This window comes from Heterocephalus glaber, unplaced genomic scaffold (genome assembly GCF_053883595.1).
Source record: "Heterocephalus glaber isolate CG9 unplaced genomic scaffold, H.glaber_assembly_v1.0 deba00001687, whole genome shotgun sequence".
Classification (NCBI taxonomy): domain Eukaryota; kingdom Metazoa; phylum Chordata; class Mammalia; order Rodentia; family Bathyergidae; genus Heterocephalus; species Heterocephalus glaber.
The window spans coordinates 12384917-12408269 of NW_028258412.1; the positions used below are offsets into that span (position 1 = coordinate 12384917).

General features: G+C 42.9%; 1 protein-coding gene across 1 annotated transcript in view; it reads right to left on the reverse strand.

Annotated features, from left to right (window-relative positions):
* Nucleotides 1–710: 710 nt before the first annotated feature.
* LOC110343902 (uncharacterized) overlaps nucleotides 711–23353 on the reverse strand; it is a 38705-nt gene continuing 16062 nt past the window's right edge. Inside the window, exons 4-5 of the mRNA XM_087198543.1 lie at nucleotides 12132–12752; nucleotides 711–7116 (exon numbers count right to left, since the gene is read on the reverse strand). The gene's annotated coding sequence lies outside the window, so the exon portion shown is untranslated. The remainder of the gene's footprint in view (nucleotides 7117–12131; nucleotides 12753–23353) is intronic.

Sequence of the window (23353 nt, forward strand, 5' to 3'; positions counted from 1 at the left end):
TTTCATAAAGCTCTTTACACTTTCACATAGTTTCTCAGTTGATCTTTACACTTTTTATCACATAGTAGGATAAATGTTTCCACACCTATTTCATCATGAAACTTGAAAAACAGGTGAATGTCCAAGGTCACATAGAACAAGTGAAGGGACCAGTCATGCTGACTTAAATTCAGTAAGAATTCTACCTGGCTGTGGACTCTCTCCTAGCTGAGTCCTGTGTAGCTCCCTTCAGAGCTCCATGGCCATGCAGACCAAAGTGTTGGGGTTTTCTTTCCCCGCGAGGAATAGTATAAAGGAGAAATGAGTTGTTTTAAGATAGTGAGTATACAAATTATATGAAGATTTATGTAAAAATGTAATATACAAAACATGTTATTGAGTAAAAAAGGCAGACTGTGAAACAGCATTATTATATAATCTTATGTAAATATAAAGTCATGATAAGGTTAGATTCTTTGTTTCATGTTTTTAAATCGCTGAGTTTATTGGCACAATTTAGATACACAAAATGATCGCATTCTTCATATGGAATTTGTACCTGCACCTGTTTTATCGATTCTTTGCTTTTTCTCCCATTCCCCGCCCCTCCCTTTCCCCTCTCCTTCCCTTTTTATTTATAAAAACTTTGTTTCCATTTTATCTTTCTTCTCTCTTTTTTTCTTTTCCCTTCCCCCTTTCCCCTTCGCCCCTGCCCTGTGCCCCTTCCCATGTGAACATTTTCTTTCTATTTCCCTTTATCGATTACACATTTTGGTCCTTATTTACACTTTCAGATTCTCACACCAGAAACAATGCGATATTTACAAAGATCTAAATATTGAAACAGAAATACTAGATCTGCTGCAGGCAAGAATAGGTAAAACTCTTGAAGACATAGGCGTAGGCAAAGACTTTATGAACAAAACTCTGATCGCATGGGAAATATTACAAAGTATTAACAACTGGGATCTCATCTTATTAAAAAGGTTTTGCAGGGCCGGGGATTTAGCTCAGTGGTTCTGCTGCATGCCTTGCAAGCGCAAGGTCCCGAGTTCCATCCCTGGTACCAAAAAAAAAAAAAAAAAAAAAAAAAGTTTGCACAGCAAAAGAAATCACCAACAGAGTGGGAAAAAATTTTTACCAGCTGTACCTCAGACAAAACCCTGACATCTAGAATATACAAAGAACTGAAGAAGAAAATCAACCCACCCCAATTTATTTATTTTTTCCTCTTAAATTCCTTTATTGGTACATTTTAGGTATACAATACATTTACATTCATCATTGGGAACTTGTACCTTTGCATGACATATTTTGGTTCTTATTTTTTCCCCATTCCCCTGCCCTCCCTTCAACCCCTCCACCCCTTCCTATTTACAAAGGCTTTATTTCCATTTTTTTTTTCTCAAATTGCTTCCTTTCCCTGCATTCCTTTCCCTACCCCTCCTACTTCCTCTACCCCTTTGGGCCTTTCCTTCCTATTTCACATGATCAATTATTCATTTTAATCCTTATATACACTTTCAGTTTCTCACACCAGAGAAACTATTCAGTATTTACACCTATGTGTCCTATTTATTTCACTTAAGAGTATGTCCTCCATGTGCATCCATTTAGCTATGAATGTCTCTAATTTCTCATTCTTTATGGCTGAGTAGTACTCCATTTTATTTTTTTAAAAACACATTTTCTTTATCCAGTCTCCAGTTGATGGGCACTTGGGCTGTTTCCAAGCTTTAGCTATTACAAACTGTGCCACTATAAACATGAGTGCACATATATCGCTGTGGTATGAGCCTTTTAATTCGAGAAGACACCCAGTAGAGGAATAGCTGGGTCAAATGGGACCTCAACTCCTAGTTTTTTGAGGTATCTTAATATTGATTTCCACAGTGGTCGTACCAGTCTAAAGTCCTACCAACAATGGAGAAGGGTTCCTTTCTCCCCACCTCCCTGCCAACCTTTGTAATTGGTTGATTTCTTGACAGCAGCCATTCTTTCTGGAGTGAAGTGGCATCTCAGTGTTGTTTTCATCTGCATCTCTCAAATGACCAGTGATGTTGAACATTTTTTCATATGTTTATTTGCTGCTTTTACTTCTTTGTCTGAGAAATGTCTGTTCATTTCAGATGCCCATTTTTTCAGTTGGGCCTTTAAATTGGGGGTGGGTCTGACTTTTTAAAGTTCTTTATGTATTCTAGATAGTAGTCCTTTGTCTGAGGAAGAGCAGATAAAACTTTTTTCCCACATTGTAGGTTGTCTCTTAGCTCTGTTGGTGGTTTCTCTTGCAGTACAGAAGCTTTTTAATGAGATCCCAATTGTTGATTCTTTGTGCCAATTCGCATGCTACTGAAGCTTTGTTCATAAAGTGTTTTCCTATGCCATGTCTTCAAGAGTTCTACCTAACTTATATGCCAGTAAGTTTAGTGTTTCTGTTTTAATATTTAGATCTTTAATCCACTTTGATTTTAGTGTAGTGCGTGGTGATAAATATGAGTGTAGTTTTAATCTTTGGCAGGTTGAAATCCCGTTTATCCAACACCATTTACTAAATAGGCTATCTTTCCTCCAGTGAGGATGGTTGGTTCCTTTGTCAAAGATGAGGTGGCTGAGTGTGTCTGCAGTTGTTTCTGCATCTTCTAATCTATTCTGCTGATCCTCAGGTCTGTTTCTTTGCCAGTACCATGCTGTTTTTATCACAGTGGCTTTGTAGTATAGTTTCAAGTTGGGGATTGTGATACCTCATGTCACATCTCTGTTGCCTAGAATGACTTTTGCTATTCTAGGTCTCTTCTGGTTCCAAATGAATTTTTGGATTGTTTTTTCTAGCTTTGTGAAATATACTCTTGGGAGTTCAATTGGGATTGCATTGAATCTATATAGTTGTTTTGGAAGTATGGCCATTTTCACTATACTGATTATTCCTACCCAGGAACAAGGGATGTCTTTCCACTTTCTTATATCCTCTTTGATCTCTTTTTTCAGAGTGCTGTAGTTCTCAATGTAGAGGTCTTTCGTTTCCTTCATTAGATTGATTCCTAGATATTTCTTTTTGGGGGGTGCTATTGTGAAAGGAATTGTTTTTCCAATTTCTCTCTCAGTGAGTCTGTTATTTGTTTATAAGAAGGCTATTGATTACTGAGTGTTGACCTTGTGTCCAGCTACTCTACTGAATCTGTCAATTAAGTCTCCAAGTCTTTTGGCAGAGTTTTTTGGGTCTTCTATGTAGAGTATCATATTGTCAGCAAATAAGGACAGTTTAACTTCTTCCTTTCCTATCTTTATTCCTTTTATTTCTCTTGTCTAATTGCTGTGGCTAATGTTTCCAGAACTATATTGAACAAGAGTGGTGATAGAGGACATCCTTGTCTTGTTCCTGATTTTAGCATGAAAGTTTTCAGTTTTTGACCATTTAGTATGATGTTGGCTGTTGGTTTTTCATAGATAGCCTTTATCAGGTTGAGATAAAAACCTTCTATTCCAATTTTCTGTAGGGCTGTTATCATGAATGGATGTTGAATTTTGTCGAATGCCTTTTCTCCATCTATTGAGATGATCATATGGTTTTTGTCCTTGGCTCTGTTGATATGGTGTATTACATTTATTGATTTACATATGTTGAACCATCCTTGCATCCCTGGGAAAAACCCAACTTGGTCAGGGTGTATGATCTTGATGACCCTCTGTATTCTGTTTGCCAGTATCTTATTGAACCCTCCCCCAATTTAAAGACCCCATCCAAGAAATGGACATTTGAGATGAATACATGCTTCTCAGATGAAGAAGTACAAATAGCAAATGATAAATGAAAAAATGCTTAACATGATTGGTCATTTGGAGATGCAAATTAAAACAATTCTGAGATTCCATCTCATTCCAGAAAGAATGGCTATTATGAAAAAAAACCCAACCAAAATAAATACTAGAGGGTCTGTGGGGACAAGGGAATCCTTCTTCACCCTTGGTGGGAGTGCAGACTGGTGCAACCACTGTGGAAATCGGTGTGGAGATTCCCAAAAAAACTAGGACTAGAGTTTCCACTTGACCCAGCTCTTCCCCTTCTGGGTATTTTCCCAGAAGAATTAAAAGCATCATACCACAGCAAGATATGCACACCCATGTTTATAGCAGCACAGTTTGTAATAGCAGAATCTTGGAAACAACCCAAAGGCCCATCAACTGATGAGTGGACAATGAAGATGCAGGCTATTTTTATACACTCAGCCACAAAGAAGGATAAACTTGAGACACTTGTTGGTAAATGGCTGCACCTAGAATCCATACTGGGATATGTGCTATTGAAGCGAGCACGACGTGAGGTAAATTAGATACACATGTGTAAATATCCAGCTGTGTTTTCCAGACTAAGCGGAACAGCAATGCAGGCCTTAGGTAGGGGCTGGCCTCCCCCACTGCTCTGCCACAGAGCTCTCCAGAGACTTGCAGTAGTTTAGTTTATTATTATTTATAGGCAGAGCCCCCCAAAGAGAGAGTCAGATAAAAGAGCTGGTTCAACCAGTTGGTTAGTCAAGCAGCTGGTTAAGCTTAGAAAAGTAAAGGAAAACAGAAGAACAAAGGATAAAAAAAAGGTCAGGATAAGTACAGAGAGAGAAGAACTCTTCCTTTCAGAGCCTTACCTAGAGTACACTAACTTAGTAGCCTTATCCAGAGTACACTAAGTTAGTTAATGCCTGCTCTTTACCTCTACAGTGAATTCCAACCTGACCTGGAGAAACAGGAGAAAAGCGAGATAGCCACTTGCTTTTGAATTCTTTTGAACTCATTTCCTTTGAAACAAGCCCTTTCCTGCGCTCTGCTTATTCATACAGGAGCAGTCCAAGGAACAGAGATCTCTTACTATAAACTTTTTGTAACAAACTTGGCTGCAGCCACTTGGATTTTAAAGTGTTCTCTTTTTTTTCCCTCCGATTATTACATGTTAAATTTGACTGGCTGCCAATAGTCCTCTAAGCAAACTTGAATTAGTGATAACAAACGCAGAGTGGAGAGAAGAGCAAGTTAACCCTATAATTACAATTCAAGAACTTGCAATGCACAAGAAATGTATTAAGCACACCAATTAAACATCAATTCAATTTGGAAACCAAAAGTACATTTATCAATTAGCTAAAATTTGTAATTTAATTTTTCCTGGAACTCCCTTATGACTAACTAGCAGGTCATGGTAGCAGCTTCTTTGAATTTGCCCATTTAGCCCCAGGCTGGGGCTCTTTGGGCCTGGGGCTGGCTCATGTTATTTTGTTTTGTTTTGTTTTGCCCTGAGGAGCACACAGTCTGTAGCTGCTGGCACTGGGGCTCTAACACAGCATGCATTCCTTGTGCTCAGATCTTGAGCACCCTCAGAAGAGATTCTAATAAACCCAACGTAAAAGGCCCTTGAACTCCATTATTCATGACACTAGATTTTAATTCTTTAAGCAATTTATATTTTAAAGGATGATGTTTATGACTATTTTGTTGTGGATTGCTAGGATTGGGATGAACATTAATTGGAAATGACATGTCCCAAAGGGCTCCCCATTGAGCACAGCTTGTCTGATCCTTCTTTGATAAGGAGACACTACCTCATTACTGACCTCAGAAGGAGGGGAAGCAGGAGGAGGAGGAAGAGGCCAAGACTCCTCACCCTCCTTCCCATCATCTCTTAAGGGTACACCAGGTGTGACATGTTTCCCTGTAGTCGAAGGGCAAAGGACTGCACGCAGAGAAAGTTTTAGGGGGTATAATTGTTACAGAATACCAGAACTAGGAAACAAATGCCACCTAGAGGTCTGGAGGCAGTAAACAGATTTTAAACTGGTGGACCTGACTGGGATCTTTCCCCAGTGAGGTCAGGCCCAGAATATTGGCAGGCCAGCAGTTTTATAGAGTGTGTAAGCAGGAGGTACAGAAGCAGAGTACTTGGTGGTCTCTGATCAGTGAGTAATAATTTACAGTGTCCATTGGAACAGGATGTCTTGTGTTCTATAGAATGAGGAAGTAGTCATTTGCAGAGATCGGCATTATTTTCTTTGTTAAAATAAAAATCCATCTGCCTGGAAATTCCCTTTCATAATAGATCCCTGGGAATGTGTACATTTTAAATTCTCTCCCACTCGATCCTAATGCTCCACATCTAACGTGTCAATCTGAGGGAACCAAGGATTATATTTGACAACATCTTATAACATACTGGAAAGCAATTGAGTACTAACTTGTGCACCAGACTGAACAACAGCATTTTCAACAAAGGGACACAGCGTTGCTGTTCAGTTGGTGAATTCTGCTCCATTACCCTGGCTAAGAAAGAGTCCCATGTGGACTTACTTGCATTTCAAGCTGTCTAGCTTGGCTCATCTCCACTGCAGAAGTCCTCATTGCTAATTCATTGCACCTTTTTGTTTTGCTAACTGCTCCTTTCTGTTCAAGTAGCCCTTTGCCAGTCAGGTCTCTGTTCTGTTGCCACTCAGAGGAACTAGCCTATTAGGTTATCCTCAACGTTGTGGGTGGTGTGTGAATGAGGATTAAAGACAAAAGACACAAGCCGGGTGTGGTGGTGCACACCTGTAATACCAACACTCAGGAAGCTGAGGTGGGAGGATCACTGTGAGTTTCAGGCCACCCTGGGTTACACAGGGAGTTCAAGGCCAGCCTGAACTACATAGTGAGACCCTGTCTCCAAAAACAACAACAACAACAAAAAAGACGCAAAGATAATTTGGAAGAGGAGGAACTGAGGACTCCCTTCTTCTAGTGGACAAAAGAACACAGGGAGTCTGGAAAGACCCATTTTTTATTTTATTTTATTTTTTTGGTACTGAGGATTGAACTCGGGCCCTTCCACATGCAAGGCAGGCTGCGGAAACACTGAGCTAAATCCCTGGCCCCGACCCACTTTTATTACTGGAACAACGCATTGCAGCAAACATGGCATTCAAGGAACAAAGAATTATAGATGATTAACAAGGAACACAACAACCCCATACCTGGATATGTAATTTTCTTTGTTTAGCCTTCAGTTGATGTTGTTCTGCCATGGAGGTATTGTGAGTGTTGGCATCTCTGCATGCAAACAAGGGAGAGAGCAGCCTTTAGTCCCCTCTCCTATCCCTGGAAAGGTCAACAAGGCCTCGGTATCTGCAGGCAATCACATAGGGAAGGTCACATAGCCTGGTCTCCCACATTTGGCTGTACTACGAGCCTCTCCTCACCCTATCCCATTTCGAAGATTCTGAGTCTGACAGATCTAGTGTAAAATCAGAGGCACCAAAGAAGACCCTACCTGTTATGGCTTGTATCTAGATGTCTCCCTAAAGCCTCATGTGCTCAAAGGTGGGGCTTTTGGGAGGTGGCTGGGTCATGGTTATTCATACTCAGATTAAGGGTGTGTGATAACTAAATTGGTTTAGCATAGTATTGGGTGTGGATAATGGGAAGGCCCACCTTGAGTGTGGGTGGCATCTCCCAAAAGGCTTTCAGATTAAATGGAATCAGAAAGAAGGCAGGCTCGATGCTGCTTTGCAGCCTTCTACTTGCCACACCATGAACTGTTTCTCCTCTGTGATGTCCCGCTACCATGCCACCCTTCCTTGGAGCCGGCTCTACAAACTGTGAGCTAAAATAAACCTGTCCTTCTTTAACTTTGGCTGTTGGGTATTTTGTCTCAGCAAAGCCAAAAGTAACTAAGACATCACCCTTAGTAATCCTTGCCAACAGGAGACTTCACACAGGACCCACTTCTTGGATTTCACACACACACACACACACACACACACACACACACACACCCTCCATTTTGATGTTCATGTTTTGTTCATCCTACCCCAGGTCACCTTGGGGCCTAAGCCCACATTCCTGTGGGCATCTCCCTACAAAACCTGCCATGACATGAGGTGAATGGCTCCTTCTGGAACATCCAATGGGGAAGTCATCAAGCCCCCAAAGTTTTCTGAGGCTGCTTTGTTAGGTTTAAAGTAATTGCTGCTCTGCCCCTTCAGGTGATTTTTACAGAGTCCTAGTAAGATAATTCCAGGGTTTTGGGCTCTGAATGCAAGTAAAAGGCCAAGCCATGTGGCTCTGGGAGCCACTGTGGTGAGAAGGGGCTGGAAGCAACTTGTGGCTGTCAAGGGCCTGCTGCCACATTCTCCTTGCTGCCCCATTTGCCAGGAGGGCTGTGTTGGTTTCATCAGGTGCCAGTCTGTCCTCCCTCATTCTCTCTGGCCCTGCCTGAAGTTGGGATCGCGACCTGTCACTTACTAGCTGAGTGATCTCGGGCAAGTTGTTTCAGCCCTCTCCTGCTGAAGTAGAAGTAAGAGGGCCTGTGAGTGAAGCCACAGAAAATAAGGCATTTCTGGCTTCCCAGAGAGGCAGCTTGGGGGTGGGGAGGAAGCAGGGACTCTGAGGTAGTTATTTTGTCACCAACTAGAATGTGTTTTGGACAAAGCCAAGCACCTCTCCTGACATCATCCCTCATGTCATGCTGTGTCACTGTCACCTCCTTCAGCCTTGGCCTCAGGTTCCTCATGTATAACTTGAGGAGGATGATTCCCATAGGAATCGATAAGCTTGGGAAAAGGAAGCCCATAGGTCCTGTTACAGCTTAAAGGCATTAAGTGGGATGTTGGGTTCTAGAAAGCAGCACAGAGCATGAGTGAAAATAGCCATGAGACCAATGGAGGCAGCACTAATAGCTACTAATAAGAGGGTAATTAATAAGACCTTGGTGGGGGGCACAAGGATGTGGCTCAGTGGGAGAGCACATGCCTAGCACCCCCAAAAACTGCCTTGGATAGGAGCACTGAGTCTTGGCTGAAGAGTTGATGGAAAAGTCTGGGCATTGGCAACACTGACAAGCAATCCTTTCCTAAGAAATAAATTGTTTAGACTTGGAAAATAAAACAAGTTTTTCTAAGTTAAATTTGTATTTTACAACCTAACTCTATACATACTTTTAAACCATACAAATTAATGTGGATATCCAAGAAGTAAAAGTTTTTGTTTTTCCTTAGTTCATCAGCATCAAGGAGGAAGCAATGTGAACTGTGCACATGGTACGACCTCGTCATCGGTCCAAGTTGGATGTTCCAGGTGGGTGCTATGCATCTGGGCTTATTCCATGGCAACCTGGACTGGTTTTCTCAAGCAAGAGACACATCTTCTATGTGTGAAATCATATTTCCATTAGGAGATCATTTCAACTTACAAAAATGTTCATGAACTCTAACCAGTGGATGATAAATTAGTACTGGGGTAACTATCTCATGGTTTTATAAAATAAATCATCTTCAGTTCTGAATATTTAATGTTGATCAGTGGTTAATACCATCACATTTAATATTGACTTTACCATGAAATGAATTAGCATTAGATAAAGAAATACTAGTTTAAAATTTTTTGTTGTTAAGTTTCTTTGGAGGTATGTGATAAAAGAACACTATTCCTTTGGAATAAAATTCCAATTTGAAAGGAGACTTAAATATTATATAATTTAATTGTATCTCTCCTGTGGTAATTTTGAAATACATATACTTCAAATGAAAAAGGAGTGACAGTTGTTGTGCATGCACGTAGGCCTAAATTTGAGAGGAGCAATTCAACAATTTTTTAAACTTAGTTATTTAAAGGATTCTTTTAGTGTTAGGCTCTGTGGTGGTTGTTACACTGATAGTTTTTGTAATATTTGAGGTATCACAATCTGTCAAATCAATACCCAACAACAGTATTTCTCTTTTGTCACAGGCATGAGAAGGCACTGAGCATTATATAAGGATATGCATCAATATGAAAAGACTGTAAACTCACTTTAAAAATTAGACTTTATTTAAAGCAAAGAGATTACATTTAAGAAACAGTTTTTCTTTCTTTCTTTCTTTCTTTCTTTCTTTCTTTCTTTCTTTCTTTCTTTCTTTTTTTATTTTTTGGTACCAGGATCGAACTTGGGACCTTGCGGTTGTGTGGCAGGTGCTGGATCCACTGACCTAAATCCCTGGCCCTAAATAGCTTTTATCTAACTTAAACAGTATTGAAAATGTTTCAAAATATTAAATAGGCATTTCAGAAGAAAAGTCATTTTTAAAAACTCAATTTTCTGAATTAATAGTCAATATGTATTGTCTTGCAAGCTTTAACTACTACGAAAACACACTTACTTCTCTATTGTTCCGGAATTGTGGAAAGAAATGCACAGAGACACAGAAGGTGGGTAAAAAAATAAAAGTTTACTCGCAAGCAGGAAGGACTGCCAGAAATTGGTCTGGTCAGAGTCCGCGCCCTGTGTTCTTTGTCCATCACCTTTTATACTTTTGTCAGTCATTCTCATCCCTAGTGGTCTTTGTTAAGTAAATAAAGTTCCAATCCCTGTTTAATGGTTAGACACAGGTGGTTTCTGTCACTGATTACAGTCCTAAACACAGGACAGTTTAGGCACATAGGTCACAAGTTTGTTCAAGGATTCCCACTTTGTTCTTCAGAGCTAGGATGTTATCTATAGTGGAGCTACAGATCAAAGGAGCTACATAACCTTCACTTTAAACAACAAAAGCAATGGGCCAAGGCAAGCTTTTAAAGGGATACACTACCTATTTTGCTTCCACAACTACTTAAATAGCTAATCTACTAACCTTACTTTAAAACTTTTCCCTATCAATATAATGCATTTCATTCACCTGAAGCAATCTAAGACCTTCATAATGCTGTTTTCCAGATAAGACAATGCACAGTCTTGAAACTACTATCACCCAAATGTTATCTTGAAGAACTTTGGAACTCAATTAGTCACCTGAAAAAAATTGATTCTGCATGTACCTGAAAAGACTTTCTGAGGTCTGATGGAAGTTTAACTTCTACCAGAAAAGTCTCATCTATCGAAAGGTACAGAGTGGTTTGGGAAAATCACTTATCAGGAATACCGATATGCTGTTATTGACATAGTTACTCAAAGGCTGCATGCTGTTTGTTGAATAGGCACCGCAGTAAGCTAAACAGGAAATGATGTCCAATGTAAATGCAATAATAAAAGCAACAGAAAGGGCAGCCATTCCAGAAAACATGTCTTCCAAATACCTCTGCTCTGAGCGTTAGTAGCTATAGGTCTCTTATATTGAGTAGTAAGCTACCAGGCATCCACTTGGATCTTTATATTATCTGAGAAAAATGAGGAGTAAAATGAAAAGAGGCTACAAATATTGTGACAAATTGAAGTTGGATCACCATTTCTAAATATTCACAGAATAATCCAAATTGTCCACAACTTTCAAGGTCATGCTCCTATGCCCAGCAACCATATAGTTTCTGTGTGTAGGTCCAAGATTTTTGATGCATCCACCAGTTAAAAACCAAAAGACAAATGGCTTCCCTAATGTTTGTGAAAATCTGTTTCCCTATCACTGTGGTGGTCAACTTGGTTGTCAGTTCTTTTAGACAGCCTCCAGGATCACCCTCTTCATTTCTCTACACATTAAACAAATATGTGTATTTTCCAGGGTAGCCCACAAACTTCTCTTTAAAGAAAGCTATGCAGAAGCAGGATGAGTGAAAATTTACAAACTGAAACAGGAACATTTTTTTTTCTTTTTTTTTTTTTTTGGTACCAGGGATCAAACTAGGGTCCTTGTGCTTGCGCAGCAGTCAGAGAAACCACTGAGCTAAATCCCCAGTCCATTTTCAAAGATTGTTCTTACGTTCCTGGGAAGTTTGAGGAAGTTCCAGTTTTGTAATTGATGCAGATATTTTTATCATAAAAGAAATTCAAGATCAAGAGGACAGTACAATTCAAGGATGATCCTGTGAGTGATGTGGTTAAAGAGAAGAGTTTTTTGACCTCCTGTAAATATGCTTCCCTTCCTATGAAGCTAGCAAATGTAGCAAAGATTGACAGGCTGTACACAATTTCAGCTACCATACTGGTGGATGACTGGGCCATCCATATGTCACTGTGGCTCCTGATCAGAAGTACCATTAAATGACTATATAGATCCATGTAAGGTTTCACTTCCATGGCCACTGCGTTCATTTTCTTTTTCTTTTCTTTTTTTTTTTTTGGTACCAGTAATGGAACTCGGGACCTTGTGCTTTCGAGGTAGATGGTGGAACCACTGAGCTAAATGCCCTGCCCCACTGCCTTCATTTTCTATGGCTTCAGTCTCAATTCTCACCTGGTGCTGCTGGTGCTCCTCCTCTAAGTTCATCAGATCCCAACTGCATCCCAATCTGGCTTGTTGCTTTTTCCACAACTCCAAAATCAACATGACTCAAATTCCCGTGAATATTGCAGAAAACACTGTTGGCTCAGTATCAAATATACTGGAGAACTTTGAAGCCAAACAGGCAGTATTTAGACTCCAGTTATCACACATTTGATCAGAGATAGACACATGACCTTTGGACCTCCAATGTTAGGGTTACAGATTTCAGTGCTGCCAGGTTTACTGTCCATTCATAGGCCAAAAAAAAAATAAGTGAAGTTAAACAAAGCTGCAACAAGCAGCATTTCTGTGTAAAATCTAAGACAGACAAAATAGTATTTTTTTCTCCATAATGATCCTGGAGGAAGTAGCTGATGCCCTCCTTCCCAAAGCCTCCTCCTAGCCATGTGGCAGGGCTGAGTGGATCATGTGACCCAAGCTGAGGCGCTTGCCATGGTGAGGCTGCAGCCAGGTCCTGCAGGGGCGCCAGTCAGTGTCAGTAGCCTCAGTCCTTGCATGATCAGCCAGTCCTAGGCAGAAGAAGCATGGTGAAAGTGATTGGCAGAGAAAAGCAGCTCATGGTGTGGCATCCTGGAAGAAGAGAGCAAGAAATTAGAAATTTTAAAAAGCTGACAACCAGAAACTTCTGGAACAAATTCCTGACATAGTAATGTCTAGATATGCCTTCACCTTTAAAGCATTCCCTCCGTATTCTTAGTCTGAAGACTCTGAATACTTTTGTGTGTCCATGGTTTCATAACAGTACCTGCAGGGGCCTGAGTACAACATAGAGAATCAGTTTTAAAGGTTTCTTGCAAATCTGATGATTGTGTTGCACTGCTCCAGCTCCTCGTCAATGGCTGGCTGTGGTGCTGTGTGACTCTGCTTATCCTGTTTGTGATCATCCTGGCTCACTCTGTGAAGCACATCATATTGGCTTAGCCTGGGACTCAAGCAGTGTGAGCTCCGTGACCAGGTCCTGGGGCCCCCAGGGAGTGGGGTCAGGCCTTTCAGTCCCCTCTTGCCTGAAGAAGGTCATCTCATTCTTCAAGACTCATTAGACTTCTGTCTCACTTCTCTTCCACAGTCCTCATCTGTATTGCTTCCTCTTCTCCTGGGAACTTTCATACTCTAAACCCCTTTTCTAGGTCTCCACAGTCAGAAGAGGAAAGCTGATAATCCCCGTTATGGGGACTGCGGACTGCTCTTGATCACACTTCTCATTCTCATCATCTCTGTCCCCTGGATACCTTACATACGGACTCACCCATAGGATTCCCTCCTGGTCTAAGAGTGGGGACAGACCTATAATATCCTCAGAATCTCTACTTCTAAATGGCCAGATAATGCCCAGTGAAGAGATCCAAAAGAAAAAATACCCACAAGGTGATAAGTCATGATCAGCCTGTCATCTGACTTCCTCACTCCATTCACACCCTCAAAAAGTAGACCTGACAGTTCCCTCTTACCATCTGCTTGCAACTGTTGCTGTCCCTGGATCCAGAACCACTTTCATTCCTAATGGGAGGGGCATTATTTGGGAGGCAAATGGCCCTGTCTTTGCAGCCCCCTTCTTGGACCCCATCTTCTCTGGTTGCCAGCATCATTGTGTCTTTCATCCTCATTTACACACACACACACACACACACACACACACACACACACACACACACCCCTCATATATTCCACTGGCTTCACCTGCTGAACCTGTTGCTTCTGGCCTGCCAGTGTCCTAGAATGGAAGAGAAAGTACAGTGGTGCTAGTCAATAAATCAGTTCACGAGAACAACAACAACCACCCCCGCCTTGACTAATTCTGCATGTGTAGGAGAGGGCAGAGGCAGGCCTTGCACAGACAACCTGGCTCAGGGCCAAGGAAACATTCATCATGTGCACAGGGGTTTGGGGGGATTTGGAGGGGCAGGAACAAATCCCTGGTAACCCTGCTGCATGGGAGGGTGATGGGGATGGGGGGGGAGTTTGAATATCAATAGCAAATTCGCCAAAATTAAGACTGAACCAGTCTCTGAGATGTTCAAAGGCTCATGTGTTCTTCCCTGGAACTCTCCAGTGGTTACCCTGAACTCTGCACAGCTGCGAACATCCATAGCAGAGGGGGATTTATGGCAAAGGTAAATGGAGCTGAACTTCCAGGTTCTTGCTTGCCTTGGGAGGGGCCGCGTCCTTTTCGAAAATTTGCAATAGATACTTTTGCAAGTTGGTTGAAGCTCACTGTCTCTTTCTATTACAAATTCCTTTATCACACATCTCCTGTCCTGTCAGACTGGCTGTGGGTATTTTAGATGTGGCTAATGGGGAAGGTCAAATTGGAGGATTATTTTGTATGTGTTTAATGGGATATTGATGTACTTTGAAGTGACGTGTTTTTCTAAAATACTATAGCTATCTTGGTGCATATATAGTTTCACGGTCATGCCTACTGCCAGAAGAGAAAACATGTGTCAGGGATATGAGAACAGCCCTATGGAAGTCAGGAGAGTGAATCCCCCTGATGACAGCAGCACTGAGATTGACAAAGAGGGTTTGGGCCACTTGGGGCAGTGCTGTCTTCGGGGCCAGGCCGTGGTTAGGCAGTGACTCTGGCCTTCCTGGTGGAGCTGCTCAGCAGGACCACCGTAGGAATTCACTAAGGGCCTGTGCCAACTGAAAGAGACCTTCACACCCTGGGCCCCGCATTTGCCCAAATTGGACAGAGGGCATGGCCATGCATCCACAGAAGGAGTTGAATTGAACTTGCCTGCTTTCTTCTCCTAGCCAAGAGTCAGCCACTTGCTGCTACCTGTTGTGCAAAGTTGGGGGGCAGTGGACCTCCCTGGGACAGCCTCTGCAGAGTCACGAACTATTCTCCAGGGCCTCTGCAGAGGAGACTGCTCCACACCTCTCCCCCCTCTCTGGGGACCTGTGAACAGTTTAGATTTTCCCCCACTTAGAACTTGTAATGGGTTAATCCCATGTTATTTCATTCCGTGGGCAGTGTGGACACCAGACTAAGGATTCTGTCCCTACTCAGTTTCCCACTCTAAATTAAGTACAACCTCGAAGTCCAAATTGGCCCGAAGGTGCTATAAAGATATAAAATGACAATGATATCCCAATAAATATTCAACATAGAAATGTCCTCTTGTAATAAATTTCCAAGTGTGAAATTCAAAGATAAAAGTATAATCTGGGGGCGGGGATTTAGCTCAGTGGTTTCGCCGCCTGCTGAACAAGCACAAGGGCCCGAGTTCGATCCCCAGTACCAAAAAAAAAAAAAAGTATAATCTGTTTTCATAGCTGGATGTAGTGGTAAATGACCATAATCCTAGCATTCTGGGAAGCTGAGGCAGAAAGATCAAAAACTTGAGCCTGGGCAACTTGGAGAGACCCTGTCTCAAAATGAAATATAAAAAAGGATTGGGGAATATAGCTCAGTGGGAAAGCCCGGGATTCAGTCCCCAGTACTAGACAGACAGACAGACAGACAGACAGACACACACACACACACACACGTACAAAACAAACAGACCATTGCCCTTTTAGGTTCAAGCTCCAAGAAAGAAACATGAAAGTCTTAAGGTAAAAGTATTATAACACTTAGCAGGCCTGAGGAACAAAGGGGAGCCTAGCGTATTTTACCAGTTATTAAGTTAAAAAAAAGAATTAATATTTATACTAATTTATTTGGTCTCAGACCCAAAGACACTGGCCTCCATTTCTAGAACAAGGCATACAGCATTACATCAGGAACGGAAACTTTCTCTAAACACCCTCCTCCCTTGGTTGAGGCCTGTTTTAAATTAAGAAGTTTGTTTTTAGATGGGGGGGGTCTCACTATGTAGCCCAGGCTGGCCTTGAACTCACTATGTAGCCCCAGCTGGCTTCGAACTCACTGCAAATTTCCTGCCTCAGCCCCTGGAGAGCTGGGATTACAGGTGTGTGCCACTGCGGTTGGCCAAAAGAAGTTATCTTTCCTAAGTTTCTTACATGGCTAAGGCCCCTGAGGGAACACCTACCATCTGTGGTGGATTAACTAATGGTCAACTTGGAACACCCAGCTGAACTGAGTCAGGGTGGCTCTGGGCACGAAAGAGCCACCTGAGGATTGTTGCCAGTGGCATAAAAGGAGAACTGGAGGGGAAGATTTATGCTATTGATTTTCCTAGAGAAGCTTGCTGAGACTGGTTTTCCTGATAGGAACTTGGCTGTTCTCATCAGTGGAGGAGCTCAGGTCCTTGCTGTCACTGTGGATGTCTGCTGTTCTCCTCAGGGGAGCTCTGGTTTTCGCCTTGAGTGTCACTTCCTGGCTCCAGTGCAGATCCCTCAGCCTGGTGGCACAGACCCTTCATCCCACCAAGCCCAGAATTTCTAGCTTCCACCACTGGCCTTCGGGCCTTCTGGTGCGGATCCTTGATTATAGACTTGCATGAGACATTGCCATGGGCTCTAGGCCTCTGGCTGGACTTGTGGAGGACACTGGCTTGGGCTCTAGGCCTTTTAACTGGACTTGTGCAGGACACTCTGGGATCCAGCCCCTCGCTGGCTTCTTTGGGTCTCTAGCATGAATCTCTTGCACTCTGTATTTGAGTTTTTTGGTGGATATTATAAAATAATCTTATAAATTATGTATCCTATATTAAATCTATTCCCTTGCAAACCCTGACTATAACAAAACTGGTATCAAGAGTGTGTAGAATGTTATGGTTTGGGTCTAGATGTCCCCCAAAGCCTTATGGGGTTATAGGTGGCTTTTTCAGAGGTGGCTGAATCTAGAGTGTGTGATGCTGGGATTAAGAGTGTGTTATTACTAATCCAGTCCACTGATTGGTTTGGCCCCATCCTAATCCCAGTAGTCTGGATAAGATAAAAGGGGCAGAAAGATGCTCTTAAGATTCCCTTCTTGCTTTTGCTACCATGTGGGTGCCATGAACTGTTTCTCCTCTGTGATGCCCCTCTGCCATGTGCCACTCTGCCTTGGAGCCGGCTGATCAATTAAGGACTGAAACCTCTACAAACTATGAGCTAGATAAACCTTTCCTCCTTTAACTCTTGAGTGTCAGGTATTTTGTGTCAGCAACGAGAAAAAAGTAACTAACTTACACACCATCTGAAAAGGACAAGGCATTTTGCAGTTCCAGTGTAACTTCTAAGAAAAATGTCCATAAGCATCATAATTACTCCAGTTCCCTGAATCCCAGGAGTAATTCTTGTGGTACATACAAAGATATCCAGACTCAAACTTGGCGCAGGTGCCTACATGCCGGCACTACTTGCCTTCTTGCTTGAAGGTGTAACTCTCCCTATATCTACTTTACAATAAAGTCCACTTATACTTCAGCCTATTCTTTCATCAAAGGCACAAAAGAACCAATGAGGTTCCTGAGAGCCTGTACCTCACAGCATCAGAAGTCAGGACCCAATTTCTGAGTGAAAAAGAGTCAAAGCCCAGGGCCAGAGATTCAGCTCAGTGGCACAGTGCCTGCCTCACAAGCACAAGGTCCTGAGTTCAATCCTCAGTACAAGAAAAAAAAAAAAGAATTAAAGCCCAAAACATTCAAATGGAGTCCCCAATCTATCAAAGGCCAGGGTTGTTACCTTGCTCTCATTGTGTATGTTGTTGTGATGCTCTAAGTAGGAAGTCCTATTGTGTTCTTGGAGATGGGAGCTGGCAGATGGCTTCGTCAGGGCAGCACTGGTGTATATGGAAGGTCATCAGCCCCTGGGCTTGTGGTATACATTACACAAGCTTCATGGTGAGGAGCCCTGGGCTGCCCAGGTCTACCTTTACTCTCTATGCCTATTTCAACCTTCATCCTAAAGTGGGTCCCATACTACTTCTCTTCCAGTTCCCCAATCCTGGGTCAAATTCTGTTCAATCTACTGACCAACCTTTCTTGACCTGCCATTTTGCCTTTGGATGAGTTGGCAGCTCCAAGGAGTAATTTCACTTCTGGACAGCAAGGACCCCATATACCTCAAATGCTTCAGTGAGTAGTTCCTTGGGCAAGCTTTGCCCCTCAGCCCTGCCCCTTGGCCCCGATAAGAAGGGTGTGCCCCAAGGGTCCTGTCTGCCAGGGGTCCTCACCCCACCTGCCCAGTTCTTTGGGTAGGTGTACCCCACTTAGCCAGGTCCTAGGAAGTCTTGCCTGAATGTCCTTTTCTCTATACTCCTGCTGGGCACAGTACGGACAGTAGGCAGAGGAACAGTCCCTGTGGCAGGCAGTGGAAAAGAGCAGAAAGGGTAGGTGCTACTGCTCTCCTGGATGGCCTGGGACTCACATGCTTTGTGGATGCACTGCAATGCTGCCTTCTTCTCCCAGTCTAGGTCTTCAGTGGTGACTCGGTAACGCAGTTCTAGAGGTGGTGGCAGCATCAGAGCACCCCCTTGCCTATGTGGCAGCAGAGAATCTTGTGTTTTCAGGGCCTGGCACTATAGATTGTGGGTGGGAAATTCCTCAAGCTTTCTGTCTTCCCTGGTGTTGCGTCTGCCACCTTCTCACGCTAGGTCTTTGTGGAAACTTCTGGATTGAACAGGGAGACTGGGAGCCATTTTCCTTTAGTTCTTTGGGGGTCAGTTGTGTTGTGGCTGGACCCTTCCTGTACAGTTGTGGTAAACCTCCAGTGGAGCTGCTTGAGCTCATAGTGGCACTTCATGGGGTGGAGGACCTTACACAGGAGACCTGGGAATTCTCAACCTTGTCTCTAAAGCTCTATCCATGAAGATTTCTCTGCAGAACCCCATGCCCAGCCAGAAAAGAAAACAGGTCTCTATAGACCCCCAGGGGACTAGATGGGGATTGTACATCCCCAAGGACAATGGGGTCTCTTTTCTAATATTTTGCTGCTCAATAGCTACTATCCGTTTCTCACTTTCTCACAGGGGTCTGCAACCATCTTCTAAGTTCTAGGTACTTGGACACATAGGGATTTTGGAGGCCACATTGGGGTGACTTTTCTATGCTCTGTACTCGAGGCTGAGGTGCAAAGTGTCTTAAAATTTCCCTCAGATGGCCCTAGCTCCCTCTGAAGACAAACTTGCAGACTGCTATATTCAAGAACTCTAAGGCCATCTGTTTTAGAAAGCCCACCTTCCTGATTTGCATGGCATGGTCATTTAGGAGGGTGATAGAATGATGGGTCTCATTAAAAGTGGCTTTTTATACTTAGCTAAAGCTTGCACTTTTAATTCTATAGCAAGAGAGGTGGCCCCTGAAACAAACACAATTATGGTAGAAAACTGTGAGTAGGCTTTTTTGTATGGTGTCTTGAATAACTTCCAGTTATGTGAGACTGTTAGCGAATAGGAAATGATTCATCCTAGGAGGTACAAGCATCTCCAGGTTCATCATCCAGCACAGTTATAAGGGAGATAAAGCTATCACCTCTGACTTCTACCGTCCATAACCATCCCTATCACACACAGTACACTGCTGATGTTAAAGAACAGCTTGGCAGGCCAAGCCCTATAGACTCAGTTATCAGAATCATATTATACATCTCTTGAGTCTAACCCATTTTCTGGAAAGCCCACACGAGAATCTTTTAATTTTTCTTTTTGTTTGTTTGTTTGCTTGTTTTTTACCGGGTATCCAACTCGGGACCTTGTGCTTGTGAGGCAGGTGGCAGAACCACTGAGCTAAATCCCCGGCCCCTCATTTAATTTTTTAATACACAAGGTAGCAGTCCAATCCAAGTGGACTCATTCTGCACTTAGCCATCTGTATCCATGATGTGTTAGATAGTCAGTGCTCGGGGCAGCATTAACCTTTTCTAATAGTTATTCAAACACGTATTGTCTTACCTCAGCCTTGGTTTTGAACATATCTGGTATCTCCTACTTAGCAAAGGGAAAGAGGCATTTCCTACTTGTAGTGTTAAGGGTACATTCTGTTGGGTTCTCAAGCAATTACAAAGCCTGTACTGAATTGTTAGATTGGCTCCTGAATGTTGCAAGGCAGTTTGCTAGTGTGTGAGAGAGGAAGCTGTCCACATACCCAGCAGTCAGCATGATGATGGCCTTGGAATCTGTGATATCCTAGTCTGTAACAGGTGGTAGTGAATCTGGTTTGTGATTAGGAAGAGGATGAAAAAGTAAAGAGTAGGGGGGCATATGATGCATGTTGCTTAATATGTGTGGCTTAGGTCTTGTCTACTGCAGAGAGAAGGGGCTGCTGTCTAATCAGGCAACTGTGAGTCTCCAGGAGCATCAGGGGATTTTCCTTCCTGTGGTGCTCTTTTAAGTGTAGTGTGGTGAAAGTACAGTTTGATGCTGGCAAGTGCGAGAGTACAATGAGTAGCCAGGACTACAGCCTTAGGGGGTACCCATTATTCCATTATTTGGTCCTCCACTTGGTGGTTTTCCCCCCGCACGTTTCATGGAGTTTTGCAAAGCGTTCAGAAGGTCCTCAGGGCAGTCCTGTCCTATAGGAAGCAAACTCATTTATAGAAGTCAGAATTTAGTTAAAGTGTTATACATGTTTAATCTTTTTTCCTTGTCTAACTGCAGAAAACACCTATTTCATAGAGGTCCAAATGTTTCTCTCACATCACATGTAACCTTAAGAGGGCTGAATTCCTCATAATAATATGAATTCCTCATAATTCCAGGACCACTCTTATGCTGAGAAAGCCAATCGCCATTATCATTTTCCTTTTTAGGCAAGGTTCTTCACATAGTTGGGTAAGGTGATATGCACAGTGTGCTTTATCTTTTTGGTTTTATGGTCTACAGAGTTCTCCATTCAGCATGTAGTCTGGTGAATTCCCAATTTTACCCACCTGTGGCATTGCTTTCAAGCCAAAGACATGGCCATCATCACTCTGTGTCTGTGAGGTACGTCATATCTGGGAATCATTTGGTTTGGGGAAGGCTCAAGCCACTTCTGAGGCCTTTTCTGGTCTCTTGGGATATCTTTCAACCAAGCTGGAAAGCTATCAACAAAAATTTTTAACTGTATTTAAAAGTTTCCAGTAGTCTTGGACATTTGGATGAAGCACACATGTGACTCCTCAGAAGGGCATGGCCTCTAATACTGGGCCTCAGAAGCTACTGGCTGCTTTTGGGGGGGGGGGGTTATTTTGGCACAGTGCTGGCAGCTTTGGGTCAGCCCTTTTGTGGCCTGGCACAATCCCGATCCTCTGAGGTATGGTCTGTCCAATTCAGTCACAGATCTTGCCCATAATGACAGGCTTTGATGAATCTCATTAATTTTGAGAACATAAGCTTCTCTGGTAATAAAATGACCTCCTGAGGATTTACCTTCAGTGAGAGGAAGGGCCTAGTCTCTTCAACCCCATTCTTGAGCTTTCTTTTTCTCTGCTCTCTGAATACTTAGGGGTAAAAGTGATTGAGGTAGTTTCAGATGGGAGGGTCAAGGTGGGGATTAGAGGCACTCAGCACAAAACTTTCTTCAACAAATAGAATAAAATCAACTGGTATATTTATTGAGGTGGTGACTGTCGGAGAATGCTGGAGTTCATTACTGGACAGAGATGTAGAAAAGTCTGGAAGCTTTTGGTAGTGGCATTAAGGGATACAGAGCCCCCCAGCACTGAGGGCACAGACTCCCTGTAGAGGCGGGGCAGTGCCCCCTCAGCAAAGGTAGAGACACCCTTAGCAGCACTCTGCTGACACATACTCTAAACTGAGAATAGACTTGGGCTTTGCACGGTAACCCAACACTGGAGAAGTTCTCTGTACTTCCCAGCATGCTCTCCTGGTGCTGTAACTGTGATTCATCTTCAGAAGATCCCGGGTGTCTGAGCTGATTGCTCTAGAAGTCATAGGCCCCTGTATTTTTCTGTCTCTGTGACCTGCAGAAATACTGTTGCTCGGGCTGGTGGACTTGAGATTAAGTTTGGCCCATCAGGGGAAGAGATCCTGACATAAACTCACTAAGAGTTCCAGTGGTGGGACAGTGCCGTGGAGTGTGTGGGGGAATGGTCGGAGGTGGGGGTGGGGGGTGGGGAAGTGAGGAGTCACGTGGGACTGTGTGAAGGACCCGGGGCTGGGGAGAGCAGAACATCAGGTTGGTATTCTGCTGCACGTGACATCATCCCTCTCCTCCAAGCACAGGTCTTTGTGACTCCCATAGCCTCCACTCCAGGGGAATATGAGGCCAGCCCCCTTATCTGGTGTCACCCCCACTCTCTAAGCAGACAACACCAAAATCTGTCAAGAGAATATTAGGCAAGTTCCTTGTCTGTCCTTGCTCAGTGACAAATTGAGGCCTCAGTATATGCCCTGCTGTCAGATTACACAGCCAAACAGCCCTGGAGAAAATCTTTACCTGTGAACCTCTGCATTTTGCACAAACTTGGTCCACTGTGCAAAGCAGCTTAGACGCATTCCAGCTAATAGCAACCAGTTTTCTTGTAGGGGCCATTTTTATTATATTACACACATGGGCTTTTTGCTAATGTCCTTGACCCTTCTTTAGTAGGGCCCCTTTTTCTGGAATTCTAGCCTTGACTATTTTTGGAGAGGGGTATGGCCTGTCTGGATGGAGACGTTGGTATATTTTTAAGTTTTTGGTCATTATGGATCTTGTAGGCTATGTCTTCCTACTGAGAACAATTCATCTCCATGGCTTCTTCATTTCTTTTTTAAATCATATTTGATTTCATGAGAATTTTGTCCCCAGAAGCTCATATCGTCCATCAGTACATTCTCAGGAGCTTCTGGGTTTAAGTCTGACATAGTCTTTTCTAGGCATATAGAAGAGTCTTCTGTGTTCCTGATGTAGCTGTTTTATTTTATTTAAGCTCTTTACTTGAATACCTCACCAGAGTCTTCATAGCATATACTTTTGGTTGTGGTCAATTCAGATCTTGTGCTCATTTTCATTGAGATTTCTGAATGGTTTCACCAGTTATTGCTTCTGTTGGATCTAAAGTGTTTTCGTAGCCAGCCTCAGGTTAAAGATCTGAGACATCCTCATTAGCCTTATCCAAGATGAGAGACTTCTCTTCATCAGTTCACATTATCTGAAGCAAGGCCTGTTCATCCACCTAACTGGGTGGTGGGTGGCAAAGATGCTAGAAAAGAGTTGCCCCATCTTCTAAGGACCATCACAGTGAGGAGGGATAGAGCTTTTCAATTTAGCAAATCACAGGTCATAATTGGGTTTAGGTTCAGAAATAGCCTATTGGCTGACCTTGGGAATTAACCCTCCTTTCACAAGGTATAGTAA